The sequence below is a fragment of the Protopterus annectens genome, chromosome 2.part1 (genome assembly GCF_019279795.1).
Source record: "Protopterus annectens isolate FY-2018-M chromosome 2.part1, PAN1.0, whole genome shotgun sequence".
Classification (NCBI taxonomy): domain Eukaryota; kingdom Metazoa; phylum Chordata; order Ceratodontiformes; family Protopteridae; genus Protopterus; species Protopterus annectens.
Window position 1 is genome coordinate 1,477,914,045 of NC_056729.1, and position 19,312 is coordinate 1,477,933,356.

Genomic DNA, 19,312 nt, shown 5'->3' on the forward strand with positions numbered 1-19,312 from the left:
TCAGTAAAAGATAACTCAGGGGATCTACCACAAGTGCTTGAGTGGTAGTAGCTCATGATACACTTGCTTATTGCCACTTGCTCAAAATGACAAGTGCCCTAACTCCTCCAAGCCTGATCCGACTTAATTACATAGCCCTCCTACCACCTAACCCTACTAAACTGCACAGCTGTATCAGAACCCTGACTCTAACCCTCAAACTTCTATCCAGTCTCTAAACCTAACCACAACACTCCTCTCCTGATCTCTAACCCTAAAGTCCCCAATTGTTCCCAAAACCTAAAGCTCTACTCCCCCTCCATATACCTAAATTTCCAATTGCTCCCTAACCCTAAACTCCCCTCCTGCTCCTAAATCATAAAACATTAATTCCACTTCTGATCACTTACTGAAACCCTAGCCTATGCTCCCATGGCCTCACCCTCCCACCCCTTAGCTGTTGCACTCAGCTTGCTCAGTCTTGGCTACTGTGTTCAGGTGAGGTGAGCTATCTCCACTCTTTCTCTCTCTCTTCCTGGCCTGCAGTACCTCACGCAAACATGTAGTCAAGTTTGATTGTGAGTGGCACCCCATACAAGCTACAAGACAACCAAGACCCTGGCTGTGAGACAAGGGTCTTCAAGTGCTTGGAACCAGGGTATTTGTAATATACCCTAAATCAAGGAATGTTACCTCAAATGAAATTAATGCAATCATGAAATGGAGCAGTTTGGATTCAAATAGATATGCAACACAACTGACTTGATGTTTGCCATAAGACAGACAGCGGAGGAGAAGCTGGAAATTGTGGAAACAGCCTTACTGGGGATTCCTAGACTTGGAGAAAGCATATGACAAGGTCCCAAGAAAGCTGATTTGGCAGTCCTGAGATGACTCGATGTCCCATAAACATTGGTAGAATTAGTGTAATCTCTATACAAAGACCCAGTGACACAGGTATGAATGTTTTATCTTACAGAGAAGTTCCTAGTGGGAGTGGGTGTGCATGAGTATTAAGGTCTGAGGCCACTGCTGTTCATATTGGTGATGGACTACATTAGCAAACAGGTTAAAGAGGACATATCTACAAAACTGATGTATGCTGATAATGTCACACTGGAAACAGACTCTGAACAGGAGCTTCAGTAATTGGTAGGAGACTAGAATCAAAGCTGAAGGCACATAGGCAGAAACTTAATATAGACAAGACAGTTGTCATGGCAGTAGAGAAATCAGAAGAAGCTAAAAACTGAAATACAAGGAAAAATAATAGTGGAATGGGTTAATAGGAACAACAACAATTGGCTATGTTTCTGGTGTCATTCTAAAGGGATCCAGTACCTATCTGCCTGGGGGTGACATGATCAACAGACCTTGATGCTTTGCCAGAGAGGGCCTGCATCTGTCACCCCTGGGATTCCAGGTACTGGCTAAGGCTCTTGTCACCCCTATAGTGCCTTTTTTAGGCAGTGTTCCAAAGACCAAAACTCCGCCATAACAGCTACAAACAAATGCAATCTGAGGGTCATGCTGCTCAATGCTAGAAGTCTAAATCTCAAGATGCACTCACCCGAAGCTCTCCTCAAAATGGAGAATGTCAACATCTGTGCTGTAACAGATACCTGGTTTAAAGAGGAAGAAAGCACCCCTTCGCTCCCAGGTTACAACTCATTCCATACCGTTTGGCCCCAGAATGCAGCCAGAAGCTCCAAAGGCGGTGGAGTCTCCATATTCTTAAAGGATACGCACACCTCTAGACTGGTAGCCCAGCATAATGCATCTGAGATACTTCAGGTACAACTAACACTGGGTAAGATGGTGATACAAGTCATAGCCTGTTACAGAACCCCAAACATGTCCCTAGACTCACACGCCAACTTCCTAAGCACCCTGGAATCTATCAAGGTCCAACCCAATACCCTCATACTGGGTGACTTCAATTACCCTTCCATCAACTGGGAAAACTATTCAAGTAGCAATGTACAGGCCCAACGCTTTCGGGAATTTATCAATTCCAATGCCCTGGACCAGCTCATTCTGACCCCCACTAGAGGAAGCAACATCCTCAACCTGGTTATCACCAACAGGGGAGACTGTTGCTCCACACCTATAGTCAGTTCCTCCCTGGTTAAATCTGACCACAAACTGATCACCATGGAAATCTCCATTTCACCTACACCCCCCCGCTAAGGTGACCACCCTGAAAAACTTCTCTAAAGCCGACTTTGGGCTCCTAAAAGCAGAGGTGGCTAATTTCTTGGCACCCATGCCAATGGAAAATAGCTGCATGACTGCCGAATTATACACCAGTGCACTGTACGAGCATGTACACAAATGCATGGACCTTGCCATACCAAATAGAACTAAGACACTCTCCTCCAAAAAAAAAAAAGGAAGCCAATCTGGTGGTCCCCAGCCATCAATAAACTCTACAACAGAAGGAAGAAACTGTTGCAGAAAAAAATGAGGTCACAAGACTGGAAAACCTCCCTTATCAGTCTCAACAAAAAGCTGAGATCCCTTATCAAATCCTCTAAAGCCAGCTATGAAGGCAGAATTGCAGCTAACAGCAAAAACAACCACAAATCCTTCTATAGCTATATCAAAAACTTCAAAGGCAGTAACCAGATTTGCTCTCTGTTATTGCACAATGGCACCTCCTATACTGAGCCAACAGATATATACAACATACTGGCCGACAGATTCAGTGCCAATTTTACCCCTCTCTCCCCCAAGGGCCCTATCACAATACCAGATGAAAGCCTGGTACCCAGCATTTCTGCAGCACAGGTAAAAGCTGCATTGTCCAAAGCCACGAATACAGCATCCATGGGACCTGATAATACCCCTGGCTGTATCCTACAAAATGAATTGGCACCACATCTGTGTGCCCTGTTCAATCACAGCCTTACCTCAGGCTATGTCCCTAACAAATGCCGCACTGCTGCAGTCATCCCGCTCCATAAAGGGGGAGCAACTACAGACCCTGGGAACTATTGCCCCATTAGCCTGACAAGCCTGGCATGCAAAGCTATGGAGCGCATCATCATGGACCTGCTTAACAAAGATATAGGCAATCTCCAAACTCTTGACCCCACACAGTTTGGCTTTGTCAAGGGGAGATCCTGCCTACTGAACCTGGTTGACTTCTTTGAGGCAGTCACCAAGGCTGTGGATGAGGGTAAGGCAGTGCATACAGCCTACCTCGACCTGGCCAAGGCCTTTGATACCATTCCCCACTCAGGTATCATTGATAAACTCACCAAACTAGGCATCAATCCTTACATCACTAGGTGGGTTGCAAATTGGCTCACAGACAGGACCCACAGAGTGAAAGTTGTGGATTCCAAGTCAGACTGTCGACCAGTCATGAGTGGAGTCCCACAGGGCTTGGTCCTGGGCCCTTTCCTGTTTGGTATCTACTTCTCAGAAGTCCAGACCAACATAGAAGGACTCTGACTGACCTAGTTCACTGATGACTGCAAGCTAGGAGTCATTATCAACTTCCCAAGTGATGCAGATATCCTACAAAAGGGACTCTCTGAGAACAATGACTGGTGTTGAAACCATGGCCTGAAGCTTAATGCCAACAAATGCATTATCATCCCCTTTGGAAACAACTCATTTCCCACAAATTACCACATTGATGGGAGCCCATTGAACACTGAAGGGATTAAGAGATCTGGGCACCCAGGTCGACATCCACCTCACCTTCGACCTCCACATTGTCACTGTGGTCAGAAAGTCCTTCTACGTGGCACATCTTATAACCAAAGGTTTCGCATCCAGGAAGAAAGAGGTCATCATCCCTCTCTACTCATCCCTCATTAGACCAGTCAACGAATATAATGCCACATTTGGCATGTACCTGACCAAACACCTACAACAGCTGGAGAGGCCACAAAAATACCTCACAGAAAGAATCCTAGGCGTTAAACACATGTCCTACATGGACAGATTCAAGAAACTTCAGCTGTTCTCAGTCTCTTATCATCTACTTAGATGTGATCTCTGCTTGACTTACAAAGCCATGTTTGACCCAGCCCTACTTGAAATGCTACACCTAAAGAAATCCCAGTCCCCCCACGCCACATGCTCCAGAGATCACAACCTCATTACCACAATTAACAGAACATGCTGGAGGGACATTTTCATCTCCCAAAGACTGCCCATACTCTGGAATAGGCTTCCCATTCATATCAAGCAGAGTGCCTCACTGGCCCTCTTCAAGAGAAATTTTGACAAGTGGATTGGTAGCAGAAAGTTCCCTCCAGGGATCATTCCAGTTGCACTACTGAATATGGGCTCTGTGAACTAATATCGGGTGGCACAGTGCCTGGGCAATTTTTTTTGGGCTAGGCTTGTAAAACCTCCAGGGCCATTAGCCATTTTGACCTATGAACCTATGAACAGCCTCAAGTATCTGGGAGGGAGGTTAAAGGGAAGAAATGTCTGAATGAGGAGGTGAAAGCTAGAATCAGAAATGCTCCAGCTAGCTGTCATAGTGTGTTCAGGTTGCTGTGAGACAGAAAAATATCAAGAAGCTGGAAAGTAAGATGTATGAAACAGTGTTGTGACCAGTGCTTATGTATAGCACAAAATCCTAGGTAGTGATGGCAAAGCAGTTAAGGAAGCTTGAGGTGATGGAGGTGAAGTGCCTCAGATGGATGTACACTGTGGGACAGATGAGGAAATGAAGACATCAGACTAGAAGCCAAAGTGGCCCAACTTGCAGAGAAAGTCAAGGATAACATTCACATGTGCATGAAAGCAGACGAAGCAACAGGAAATAATGTCTAGTCAAGGGATGGATGGATTGTGTGAAATAATACCTGCAAATAGGCATGATAGTCAAAGACATCAGTAGAGTGGCACAGGGAATCCAGAAAGGTGGTGACAGATGATGTGACATCCTCACTCTTTGTAGAAAAATGGGGAAAATGATGATGATGATGGTGATGCAAGACTTTATGGAAACATACATTTTTAATAATGGATATATTATTTCAGAGACAGGCACATTTCTAAATGGTATACAGATGTTGAGGAACAGGACTAAAGTAGCTTAGCTAGTCCATTGAGAATCTCAAGGCAGGTAAACCCCACTAAACCAAATGACATCTCCACAGATTTCTATAAAAAAGTCAAAAAGGTATTACCACAAGTCTTGCTTGAATTATTTCAGGCTACAGGACAACAAGGAACCTTACCAGACTCAGAGTAGATAATTTGATACTGATGTCTCCCAAAAGCAGCAAAGGCCTTGGTTGCTCCAAGTAATTATAGACTGATATCAGTGTTTTTCCTTCCACAGCAGGTCTAGCCACCAAGCTGTGTGAACCCTGGCTCTAGATGATTGCCACTTTTGAAGTGACACCCAGATCCCATGTGAAGAAATGGGAAAAGGGGTTGTGGATGGATGGATGGATGGGTGGATGGATGGATGGATGGATGGATGGATGGATGGATGGATGGATGGATGACTGCTTATCCTTTCTGAATACTGAAAGTAAACTCCTATTTTACCTCCCTTCTGCTAAAATGTTTTGCAAAAGGCAGGACAAAGGCTCTGATCAAGTCTGGCTGTGGCTTAACAACAGATGTTTGCTAATTGATCCCTGGTAACTGACTACAGTCTTATCAGACTTCTAATATGTATTTCACACTGTATAGTGGACTTTTCTGTGGATGGTTTGGGAGAAATTCAACTTCTCACACAATGTCATTGATAAATGTAAATTTATCAGTGTCATTGACTAATGCAAACTTATGTACAAGAACCGTACAGTTCAGGTCTTTAAGTAATGGAAAACCTCCCCATGCTTTCCTCTTTCAAGGCATACCCATCAGTAATGCCAAATATATTCTTCACTCTTCATCCTTACTGTTGAAGTCTTAGCCTTTCACTGACACAGAGTAAGTACCATGACTGGAATATATAACTACAATTTCACAACCTGATTACAAGCCTTGTGGCTTACAGGCAATGTTGTCTCATGGATTAATAACCACAACATTGTACTGACTCTTCTACCTATGGGCTACAGGATCTTCTCATAAGTCTCAGGCCTTAAATTAAAAAGAGAGAAGTTAACACTTTTTTTTCCTTAACAAGGCATATTATTTTATTTGTCACAGGGAAGACTCAGACCTCCCATTCCCAGTTATTAACTAATTCATTCCAAAGAAGATGAGGAAGTTTACACTGTAACTTCCAATGGGCAGAGCCTAAGCCTTTTGACATAAACAAATTATGCCCTCACATTTCAAATGAGTGTTCATATCTCTGGAGCCATAAGGGTTATGAAAGAAGTATAAATGGCAAAGTCTTCAGCACAAGCTATTTTTATAGTGGTAGTATTCTTCAGGTTTTAGGTCTTAAACTGAATTTTATAAGTCACAGTATACAGTAACTTTTCCATTTGTAATATTTTGTAAGCAACTAACACTATCTCAGCAACCACTCAAGTTACACACATACTGTCAACAGCAATTTATTCATCCAGCTGAGAGCCTTCATACGAGGCTAAGGAGTTCTGTCTGTGTTACTTCCTTGAGATATTTAGAAACATGTGAAAATTATATCTATATAAATTAATATCATAAAAACAACAGTTACTTAAGCAATAACCCACACCTGGGTGTGGGTAATGCTGGATTTACCCACGGTTGGTGTGATTTGGTCACGACGGCAAAGCCCGAGTGGCCAAACAAAGACAACCGGGGGTAAATCCAACATTACCCTCACCCAGAAGTGGGTTATTGCTATTATACAATGACATTATTTAAGAAAAAAAATACTTACTTTTCTTAAATAATGGCATTGTATAATGCCTCCATGCTGCGCTTCTGCAGCTGTCCAGTATCCTGGAACAGTTCTAATGTACTGTGCATGTGTATGCTTATGCAGTACATCAGAGCTGTGCGTAGAGGAAGCAACGGAGAAAGGAAGATCTCCGTTGCTTTTTTAAAGTTGTCTCACTATGTTAAATGAGTTTAACATAGCGAGTTATCTTTAAAAAAAGCAATGGAGAAAGGATGATCTCCGTTCCCTTTTTTAAAGCTGTCTCGCTATGTTAAACAAGTTTAACAGCGAGACAGCTTTAAAAAATGGAACGGAGAAAGGAAGATCTCCGTTGCTTTTTTTTAAGATATCTCACTATGTTAAACTCGTTTAACATAGCGAGATTACAGCAATGGAGCTCTTCCGTTCTTCATTGCTGCCTAACACAAAAAAAAGTAAAGACTTATACTAATGGAAAAAGTTTGGGGGACTGGACCTTTTTCCATTAGTAAAAGTCGGATTTACAACGGGCACGCTGACCAATCAGCATGCACGTTTTGGAATATTAATGGGGGGTCATTATATATCTATTTACCTGCACTAGACAGAGGTCAAATATGAATGCAGTTGAGTTTGCCATTGTGTAAGCTTTAAGATGAAATCTTTTAAAACCTTGTATATAGCACAGTTTTGGAATTATTGATGCAAAGGTATACAAGCCATATTTGACACCTAGAGGCGCCAGTAGGAATTAACTACTGATCCACCTTGTTGCGCCACTCAGATGTAATGAGTTAAGGAATCGGTCTGTTTGGGTATAAAACTATGCACCAAAATGAGCAAAATCATCAACATGCATGTCAACAAACTTAGAAGTAGAGACCAGGCATAAGTTACAGCAATAAATAAACTGAAGCTTAAATTATTTACAAAATTTCAGGTAGTTAAATTTTCTTTGCTATTCCACATCTCCCTTATATAGTTTAGACAAATAAGTTATAAATGTTTCAAAAGATATTTCTGGACTTTGTATGGGAATTTCACTCACCTAGGCTTAGTAGAAGGAAAATAATGTTTGTTTATAAACAAAGGCAGTTTGGGAATGCCCCATGTGGTTAATTACAGGAAAGCAGCAGTGACTTGACAATTTCTTATGGAAAGAATGAAGACACATATGATTTGGTTATGACCTAAATTCAGCTTGACAGTCACACCCTAAAGACATAAGCAGTGAAATGCCAGAACCAGCTCTGGGAGGTTGGATGTGTAAAAGGTTGGCTTTGCAGGAATGAATAAGTGGAACATAAAGACAAAAAGATTCTAAGTGTCGTGGGTGGAATCTAAAACTAACATAGGATCAGAATGCAGGTAACTGCATACAAAAGACCAACTGAATTAAGCAGGACACAACCTTTTGACTAGCTCTGATATATGATAACTTGGGAAATGTCAAGGATTATATGGGCTTTTGTATAGTATCCTGGTAGTGAAAATTACAAGTAAAGGATAATTTCTTCAGACAGGTATCAGGTCATCGCTTAATAGGAGGTAGTTTGCCTTAGAAAAGTTCTTAAAGGTTTTGAGGTTAGGTGAAGGCATACCTCTATCTGTCCAGATTTTTGCAGACTGTCCAGATTTTCCCTCATATTTTTGGTCTGTTCCTCATAAAACTTCTAGTTTTTTGTCAAATTCCTGAGGATTGAAGTCACTAAACAATGACATACATTTGCTGAGTTTCAGACTTCATATCCTTCAGAAAAATGCATACTAACACACATCCTTTTACTCTATAACAGCAATATTTAAAATATGTCCCTATTTTGGGGCCTTTGTTCTCCCATTATTTTAGGCTTTGCCCAGATTCTTTGCTCTAAAAGATTGAGAGGTATGGGTGGAGGTTCTGATTGAAGGTGGTATTAAGTTCAGACCAGGAGTTGCAAGACTTAGACAATCAAGCTGTCAGACTTATATAAATGGATGGATCAGGTTCGCCTGGTAGAGTTCCAGTATCAGAAAGTTAAATGGAAAGCTAGGATGTGGTACCAGTTTTCATACAGGGGATGGAGTGGAATATCAACAGACAGGCTTTGATTTATGGTTAACTTAGTTGCATTTACACTTTTCAAAGTAGTTCACATATGACACATTTATAAAGGTGGTAGATGAAAGATTTCTGCAGATTCCGCACCCCAAGGTGCTCTCTGTACATGATTTGAGAATGCCCCTATATCAAGTTATTTTGGGTTAGCTCATTCATGCCATTGGAGATCTGAAGGTTTGTACTCTTTAACTCCCAACAATTGCAGCCTGAGCTTTTTGACAAAATCAAGTTATAGCCTTACATTTCAAATAAACACTCGTGTCTCTGGAAACATAAGGGGTAATACATGTAAACTACAAACTGTTCATCACAAATAGATCTTTACAGTGGCACTGTGCATTAGATTCTAGGTCTTAAACTGGAATTTATAAGTGATAATAAACAGCAAATATTGATTGTGTATTATTTTGTAAGCATCTTATAATATCTCAGTAACCACTAAAACTACATACTTAAGATGTCAGAAGCATTTTACCCATCCATCTGTGATCTATCATATGAGGCTAAGGAGTTATGTTTGTGTTACTTAGTTGCTGAGATATTTAGAAAAAAATGAAAACTATCACAATATAAATAAATAGTATAATGACACAAACTAATGCCTCTTAAGCAGCAAAAGTCAAAGATAACATTTCTGTGCAGTTGTGTTATCCATTACATAAGCTTTAAATTTAAATCTTCCAATAGCTTGTATGTAGCATGGCTTTGAAATTATCATTGCAAATATGAACAGGCTATACTAGACATCTAGAGACATCAGTAGGATGTAACTGGAGAAGCACTTGAAGAAATCACTAGGCTGTAATGAGCTGAACTTTGCCATAAGATGTCCTGAACCTCCAAACAGTCAATCACAGAAATGGATAATGCTGTATTCTGGATTTTAGTGGAGTGCACCAATGTTAGTCAGCTTTTATATAGATGGATTAGACAGGCAGTGTTAGTAAACCTTTGCAGTTGTTTTCACGTTTTGGAAAAGAACAAAAGTCTGGACTTTGGAGCCAAATATTTTTGCCAACAAATGTAGAAAAGTAGATGCAAACAGGAATACTGATTTGATTTTTTGAAGAATATTGCAATATCTTATTCAATTGCTGGGACCTCCCACCCCACCCTTGCGTAGGTGTCCATAAATTGCTTCATAAGGTAGGAGAGAGAGCTCTACTGTAAATAGATTTCACATCTCTACAGTTATTTTTTTATTTATTCAAAGTACTGGTCTACTTGATTTGGCACATCTGAATAACTATCTTGCTATTTTCTTTCGAATGATGTTTCAATGTGTACTTGGTAAGTATAATGTCAAAGAAGTCTGCGTTCTATTGACATACGTTTATACTGTGTTTATCATCTGCAATGCCTGTTTAACTAAGGATACTCTCTTTTCAAACTATTACACATTTATGGGCTTTTTGTATTTTTTTAAGGTTGATAATAAAATTGGTTAAAAAAAAGACTTTTGACCAACCATACACTCCACTCTGTGAGATGCCCTATCAAATGGCTTATAGGTTCCTAGGTTCTTAGGAGATTACTAGGCTAATGGCTCAACACCCCTCACAAGCCTAGCCGTTATTACCTGGATTTTACCCGATTTTCAATTCCTAAAGGCTAGAAGGTGGCTTAGGTTTGTGCCTATGCCTTTGAGTGTTTTACAGTGTTTTAAAAGACACGGGCACCTTCTGAGGAGTGAATTTATGATTCCCTATCCATTGGTCCAAGCTGTCTTTGAAGAGGTTCAGAGAAGGGCTCTGCTTTAAGGGAACAGGAAGCCTGTTATAGAGAAGGAATAATTGCTGAGACACATACATGTCTGTATGTGTCTCGGTGATTACTCCTTCTCTGGAACACATATATGTCTGTCCAGCATGTTCTATTCATGTCACAGACCAGGTTTAGATCCTTGAATCAGGTAGTGCTCACACATTTTGTCTTGCAAATGTGTAAAAGCTCCATTAGGGCTGGATTTGATAGCGCCTTGTAGGTTAGACAAAGATCACCCCTTAATAGTCGCTAGGAGATAGAATAAAGGGATAGGAGTTTAAGTCAATTCACATAGGACATTTTCTTTATACCCTGTATTTTTTTGTAAGGAACTACTGAGGCTGCTCCAGTTGTTGCAAGTACCTGGTCAAATACATGATGAAAAGTGCACTGTACTTGATTATTGGTCTGATGAGGGCCAAGTACAGGGGGACTATAACTTCCTTGGATCTGGATGCTATACCTTTAATTATAAGCTGTGCCACACAGAAGGACTTTCTCACCATTGCAGACACATGGTGGTCAAAGTTCAGGCTACCATCTATGTGAGTACCTTGATCTCTCACCTCTGGGTCCATTCTTAGGGTGGCCTATTGATGCTGTCATTTGCAGGGATATTTCAATTCCCAAAGGGTACAATTATGCATTTATTTGCGTTTAGTTTTAGGCCATGGCTCTGGTACCAAATATTTGTCTTATTCAGACTCTTCTGAAAGATATCTATGTCACTGGGAGGCTTCAGTGATTGCGCTTAACTTGCAGTCATCAGCAAACTTGATCAGCTAAAGACCTTCTACATTAGCCTTGACTTCAGAGAAGTATATTGAATCCAGCACTGAACCTTGTGGCACATCACTAGTAACTGGCCTTTTCCTGGATCTAGATTGTGCCACTCTAACACCATGTGTCCTGTCAGTTTGGCTATTCATCTGGTGACAAGGAAATGTATGCACAAATTTGTGAGTTTATCTACAATATCCAAGTGGGGAACTGGGTCAAATGCCTTAGTCAGGTCTATATAGGCAGCATGCACTTTTACCCTCAGCCATGGCCCTAGTGGCTTTCTCAAAGAAGTCCACCAGATTGAGCAGGCATGACTCACCTTTGACAAAGCTGAACTGGGTTGGGTCCAGTGTTTGCAGATTTCCTATGTTGTTATTTATCAGGCCTATAATTAGTCTTTCCATGGCCTTATAAGTAAGATTAGTCAAACTTATGGGTCTGTACGTTCCTGGTTCTGTTGCTGGTCCCCCTTTATGCAGAGAAATGACCATTGCAGTCCTCCACTCCCCAGGGACAAAGCCAGTCTGGAGGATGTGATTAAATAGAGATCCTTGTGGGCTTGTTAGGTCCTGTTTCAAGCTATTTCAGAGGCATCCTGGGATATTGTCAGGACCCATCAAAGTCATGTTTTCAGCTATAAAGAGTGCTGTGGTTGCCTGTTGTTTTGTGATAACTAGTAGAAGAATCATAGAAGGTATTTCTTGAGGGGTAATCAGAGGTGACAGGGTGGTGAAATTTGAGTTGAATTTATCAGCCAGCAGATTTGCTATACCTTCTGGTTGGGTATAGGTGATGTTGTATACAACTAATTCCACACATATTTGAATGTTGCCCTTAAGACAGGGCCTCAACAATCTTCCATACACAGACAGGCTAAAAGCCCTATCCCTCTACTCTGCTTCATACAGACTCCTCAGAGATTACCTCTGTCTGGCATACAAAGAGATCTCTGACCCTGCCTTGATGGGAGTGCTGCATATCTGCAAGTCAAGCTCCACTCGAGAAACCCACACACGTGGCCTCAACCTGGTCAGTGACATCAATAGGACTTGTTGTCAGGACAGATTTGTGTCCCAGAGGCTCCCCCATCTGTGGAACAGACTCCCTCTCCACGTCAAGCAGAGTACCTCTTTACCCCTTTTTAAGTGCAACCTGGATAACTGGGTGGGAAATAGAAAATACATACCTGGGATTCCACCCGTGTCTCTGTTGGACAGAAGCATCGGGAGCTGATTTGTCTATACATAGGCTAAACTCTTGGCTTGGCTTTTAAGAGCCTCAGGGCCAATAGCCTAGTAACTTCCTATGATCCTGTTTGATCCTATGATCCTATGACATAATTGAAACATGCATTATGGTTATCCTTAGCTTGTGAGGCTACTTTTGCCTCAAAATTTGCTTTTGAAGACTTGACTAGTCCCCTGATTTGCTTCTTTAGACTACTGAGGGAATTTTTAGTCTGTTGTGTACATTCTCTCTCTCTCTTACTTCTAGAAGGATTTTATTTCTTATGTTGTACAACCTACTTATACTGGGGTCAGCCAGGGTGGCTTATTTTTTGTGGTTCATCCTGGACTTATTTTGGTCTGATACTGACACTTCTATGCAGTTGTTTATATAGTCATACAGGGCTTTTGTGTATGCCTGCGAATAGGTTTCTATGTTTTCTGGGTTTAAGGGAGCTTGGAAATTAGCTATACCATTGCTTAATAAGAGGTAGTTTGCCTTAGAAAGATTCTTAAAGGTTTTGGGATTAGGTGAAGGCATACCCCTCATCTGTCCAGATTTTTGCAGACTGTCCAGATTTTTTCCTCATATTTTTGATCTGTTTGTCATAAAATTTCTATTTTTGGCAAATCCCTGAGGATTGAAGTCACTAAACAATGATATACATTTGCTGAGTTTCAGACTTCATATCCTTCAGAAAAATGCATACGAACACAAATCCTTTTATTCTAACATCTTTGTAGGTCTATAAGAGCAATATTTAAAATATGTCCCTATTTTGGGGCCTTTATTCTCCCATTATTTTAGGCTTTGCCCAGATTCTTTGCTCCAAAAGGTTGAGAGGTATGGGTGGAGGTTCTAGTTTTATATTTATTTCAAGGGAAACTGCTTGGGAGAGTGCAATGCTTTTCCCATATCTGTGAGTACCAGGTCTAGGATATTGTACCCCTAGTGGGTGGACAGACTAGCTGATCCAGGGCACTTGCATTGACAAAGTGTAGAAATCTTTTGAGAGTGCATGTTAGTGGTCATGTATGTTTCCCAGTTAATGGAGGAGGGTAGTTGAAATCACCTATGAGTATGGTATTGGGCTGAATGGCAAGTGATTCCAGTAAATTCAGGTTTAAGTTATGGTTTTCCTGGTTCATGGAGGAGGACTTGCAGCTAGCAAGGATATGGTAAGGGATTTTTCCTGTGGTTAAATTGGACATGGAATTGCTTTGTCATATTGTTTGACCAGTCTTGAGGTGTGCTTATCCTTTATGTATATGTACACACCTCTACCTTTTGTCCTTTCATGTGCTGGGGGTGGTTAGAATGTGTGAAAGGCATTATAGCTTTGCACTGCTGGGATGCTTTCCATAGCTCTAATTGCACATAATTCAGCATTCTCCAGGGTGAGGAGTGCTTCCAGTGAGTGTAGTTTCTTGTTGAGACTCCAAACACTGAGCAGAAATACCTTTAGCTTATCATGAGCAGATTTTGTTAGGTGAAAACCATCCTTCAAAGCAACATGGCCTGACAATCATGTTCTCTCAGGCTGACAAATATTGGACCCCTTGGAGTGACACCAGTAGCTAAGCCAATTATTAAAGTCAATCATTTTCTGTTGATATTGTGGCATCATCCTTGCAACAGTATGCTCACATTGGCCTGTAGCACATATTGTAAGAGCGCTATCATGTCTCCCTTCAAATAGTCCAGGGAAGTAGGTCTCAGGTCATTTCCACCTATGTGGACTATGACTGAGTCATACTGGTACTTGGGGTTTAATGACCTGAGTGCTTGCATGATCTGGCAAATCTTGGTTACTGACAGGCAACTAACTGTAACCTTTTCCATATCCAGCCGGGTAAGAGAGACAGACTATCTCTCACTGGAGTATCCTATTACCAAAATATCAGGTTGTGTGTTGTAATGGTTTATGGGTTGGTAGTTGAGATACTATGAGCTGTAGTTTTATTTGTTGTGGTGGGAGTTGCCTTGTTTGTGTGCCTGCATAGTTTCTGAGGACTGCATCTGGGAGGCCTTTGAGGTTTGAGTAAATTACATGTGAGCAACTGTGCATATGTGGATCTATGTGTCTGGTTCTTAGTAAGTGTGGTGAGCATTGTGTGTGTGTTTCACTGACAACCCGTTTGGTGTTTTGTGTCTGTATGTCTACCTCCAGTGACATTGTGTAACTACATCTCTGTAGACAAAAAACGCCAGCTCCAATTGCAGTAAAAAGTACCAAATGAGACTCAATAAATTAAATACATAAGTATTTTATTGAAAAATAATATATATCCCAGACCGGTTTCAGCCAACAGGCTTTCCTCACTGGGAATGAAAGTAGTTACAAATGTGAAGTGACACACATGTACATATAACATAAACCATCCAACAGGATTCTTCCCAAAGTGTTCTTCCCAACATTCAAATTGTTTCCTGTATGGAAAATAAAAAGAGAATGAATAATTGTGCAATAAAACCACATTATTAATATATATGATGTAACAAATAAATAAAAAATAAAAATCAAAATAAAACACATAATGTTATAAATGATCATTCAAACCGGGTGAAAACAAAGCACCCAGTTTAATGATCCAATACTTCTCTTTTTTAGTAAGGATTGAATGCCATCCTTGTTTGTTGGATCTGTCACCAAGAATCCTGTCAATAATAGTGAACTGGAATCTGGCTGAGTTGTGGTGTAGGCAATGTCTGTATAGAGCATTGGTCTCTCTCTTGGTTCGTATGTCACTACGATGCTCAGACATACACAAACAAAGTGGTCATGATGTTTGTCCAACATAAAATGAGCCACATGTACATGTTGCAAGGTACACCACCCAATCACTGTTACACTTGCCAAAAAATTTTATGTCATATATCCTGTCAGTGTTTTTACTGGTGAACTGTTTGGATGTGAAAATAAATGGACATGATGAGCAATGACCACAGTTGTAAGTGCCCCATAATTTGTCACTTGTCATGGTTCATTGATGGTGTATAGCTCCAGCCGAGTTTACCCTTTTGAAATATGAGAAAAATGACCCAAGTGTCCTGCCTCTTCTATATCCATACTTACATACATCACCAATCAGAGATGTAAGTTCCTCATTGGCAGTAAGAATGTTCCAATGTTTGGACATAACATTCCTGATTAAGTTGATATTTCGTCCAAATGTTGTGATGAACCGAATAGATTAATCCTGTTCAGTATGAGTTTTATCACGATATGCGAGAAGTGAGGTTCTAGTTGAGTTGGAGGCAACTTGTCAAGCACCCTGGATGTCCGGCTCATTGTAACCCCTAGCTCTAAACCTATTAACTAGATCCTGTTGGGATTTTTCATAATCATTTTCTGAGGAACAGATTCTACGAATCCTGTGGAATTGAGATTTGGGTATGTTTCGGATAATGTAGTTGGGGTGCATACTGGTTGCATGTATTAAGTTGTTATACTGGGGGATATTTGAGAAACGTTTTGCTTTGTAATGTGTCGTCTGGATTCCGAGTTATGGTGACGTCCAAAAAATGAATCTCAGACCTGTCGCTAGTTAAGGTGAATTCTATGCCCCATTTGTTCTGATTGAGATACAATACGAATTCTGCCAGATATTCCTCATCTGAACGCCAAACCAACCAACAATCATCCAGATACCTACGCCAAATGTCAAGTTCCTCAAGATATAGATTGTGTGTGGAATCATAAATGAAATGTACCTCAATATATCCCATAAACAGGTCTGCATATATAGGAGCGAAGGGTGTTCCCATAGCAGTACCTTTAAGCTGCCAGTAACATTCCCCCTGAAAATGGAATACTTTTTTGTTAAGAACCTGCTCAGCCATGCAGACCAAAAGTGTGTTAAAGCCTCCCAGATATAGTTGGGCTTTATCCAGCCCAGTGTGGTATATTGGTGTATAAGGCCTTGACATCCAGGGTGCAGAGTAGCCAGTCAGGTTCCAGTTGGCTGTCAGAAATTATTTGTAAAAATTGTGTAGTATCCTGCATTCTAGCATGAATGAAGCCAAGGAGTGGTTTGAGATATAATGTAAGAAACTCAGATAGTGGTTCAGTCAAAGAACCCATGCCTGATACAATCTGTCTTCCGGGAGGTTTATTAAGGCATTTGTGTATCTTGGGCAAAAGATATAATGTTTGTTTCTATGGATCTTGGACCATAAGATGAGTCTTTGCTATATCAGATATGATACCCTCTGAGACAGCCAGATCCAAAAAATAATCAATTTCCCGCTTAAAGTTCGGAGTGGGGTCAACAGGCATCTTCATATAATGGGAAGGGTTGGACAACTGTCCATTTCCCTCCCCCAGATAATAATCTGTGTCCATGATAACTATGGCCCCACCCTTGTCAGCCTGGGTAATGACAATGTTTTTGTTGTCCCTAAGTTGTTGCAATGCCTGTTGTTCATTGGTAGATAGATTGTGTTTCAAGGGGACAAACTGATCTAACTTAAAGTGTATATCCCTCAGTACTGCTTGTTGAAAGACAGCTACATTGCGGTTCATAGGTGGTACAAAGTTGGATTTCTGAAATTTGAACTCATTAGATCTTTGAGAGTTTGATCCTGCGACAAAAGTCATTAATATCATTAACTATGTTCGATTCATCAACAAAAAACCCAGGAACAAAGTTCAAACCTTTATTCAAAAGTTTCTTTTGGCCATCTGTTAAAACAGTTTTAGAAATGTTCAAAATGTTACCATCTCTTGTCTCATAAACGTTTGTAAAAGACCCTTAATTGTATCTATCTTTGTACCTTCTATGTTTTCTCCCACCCCTCCTCCTAATGAGTTTAAAGGATGGGTCTGAATTTTAGATTTCTTGGAAACCGGGGATTCCACAGTGTTAGTCCCTTCAATGTCTGTAGTGGAGCAATCCTCCGCTGATGTACTGCTGTATGTATGAGACCCCTTCAATACTGATCTGGGTCTTTTTTTGTTCCTACCAGGGTTCTGTCTGGTATCCATAAATCTGACATTTTTAGTGGTATCAAAAGGTCGTCCCTCTGGTAATCGGTTAGATCCGTATTAAATTTTTTGATTTTTTTTTTTTGTCCTTGATTTGTTTTTCAAATACCAACAGTTCTTTTGACAGCTTATTGAAGCATATGGAGAATTGTGAATGTCCCTCATAAATTTTGACTTCCCCACACAGGTCACCAACCTCTTTGATGTTGGTTTCAATGGTTTGTTCATAATAAGAACTTAAAATTCGAACAAAGTTCATAGATGCCTGTTGTTGGGCTTGATACCATACATTGGTCAAGGTTTCATCAATCTTACTTACTAAAGGTTGGGTTTTAATTCTCAGACCCCTGGGGTTATTTTCTTATTCAAGTAGGCCTTAAAAAGCCTCAAATGCCATATATTTGTTCTCAAACTTTTTGTCCTTTTACTAAGTTGAAAAGCAATGTTGCAGCTGTCAGTTGGATCTGTTTGTTGTGGAATACCATTCTGGGTTGATATACCAAAACGTCAATGCCATTTTTGTCGACACAGAGCCCCTGAAGTATTGTTTCCAGATCCATGACAATAAGCTGTTGATAGTGTGGATCTATTCAGATCCCAAAGTGTGTATGTTACTATACATAGGAAAAGTCAAAATATTATATGGAGGGTATATGCTGCAGGCTGTCAAGAGAATTATCTTGATAACCCCCTAAGGTTAATATGTATCCAGTCTAATAGAAATAAACCGACATATCAGAGAGGCAATCCAGGCACTTACCAAAAATCATACCAATAAAGATAAATGTAAATAAGTAGTGACCAATGAACTTTGGCCACAAACTGGCACGGAGGGAGAAAGTAGAACCCCCTTCAGATATCCTTACCAGACAGAATCCTACTGAAGTTGTTGAGTATATACAGGATAAATACTCAGAATGTCTCTAAAAGTACTAGTAATTAAACATCATGTAGTGAGAATGTTTATATGAAAATGTACTATATTGGAATGTAGCCCCAATGATAACATTCATGGTACAAAAACCCTCAAAAACAGTCTGTTTCTCTCCTGGGCAATTGGGTGATATATTATAGAATCAAACACACACCGTTTCCTAACTCACTGAAGGCCTTATGCCACTCCATATTGAAAAATAACTATTTCATTGTTCTCACATTTAGAATGTTGGGTATGATGTCCCATCAAGACAAAAGAATAATCTTTGTGGTTATATATCATTCATTAAAGAATGAGATAATATAGTCGGTACTAAAATATAGTCAGCAATATGCTGATGTTGCTCAACCCTATTGATAATGTGGTCAAATCGGTCTGTAAAGGCTGAATCCAGTTAAATTAGTACCTGACTGTGGCCATAACCACCAACATCCCTATTGAGAGTAATAAGTATTGTTCATGGAGTAATCAAAAGTATGAACATTCATTTATTATCATATAAAAGTAAAATAAGTAGACAAAAATGTTATCCAACCCTATGAAATGGTGTAGCGTATTTGGCTTGATATAACTCAGTTTAGCTCGATTGGTATCAAACTGTCAAAACAACATCTTGGTTGTATTAAAATTATCTACAAAATGGCTTAACATACAGTTGCAGCGAGTATATGAAAATCCACTTATGACAACATGAACATGCAACCAGTTATAATACATGAAACTGTAACTCCTAAATATTAAATAACCATG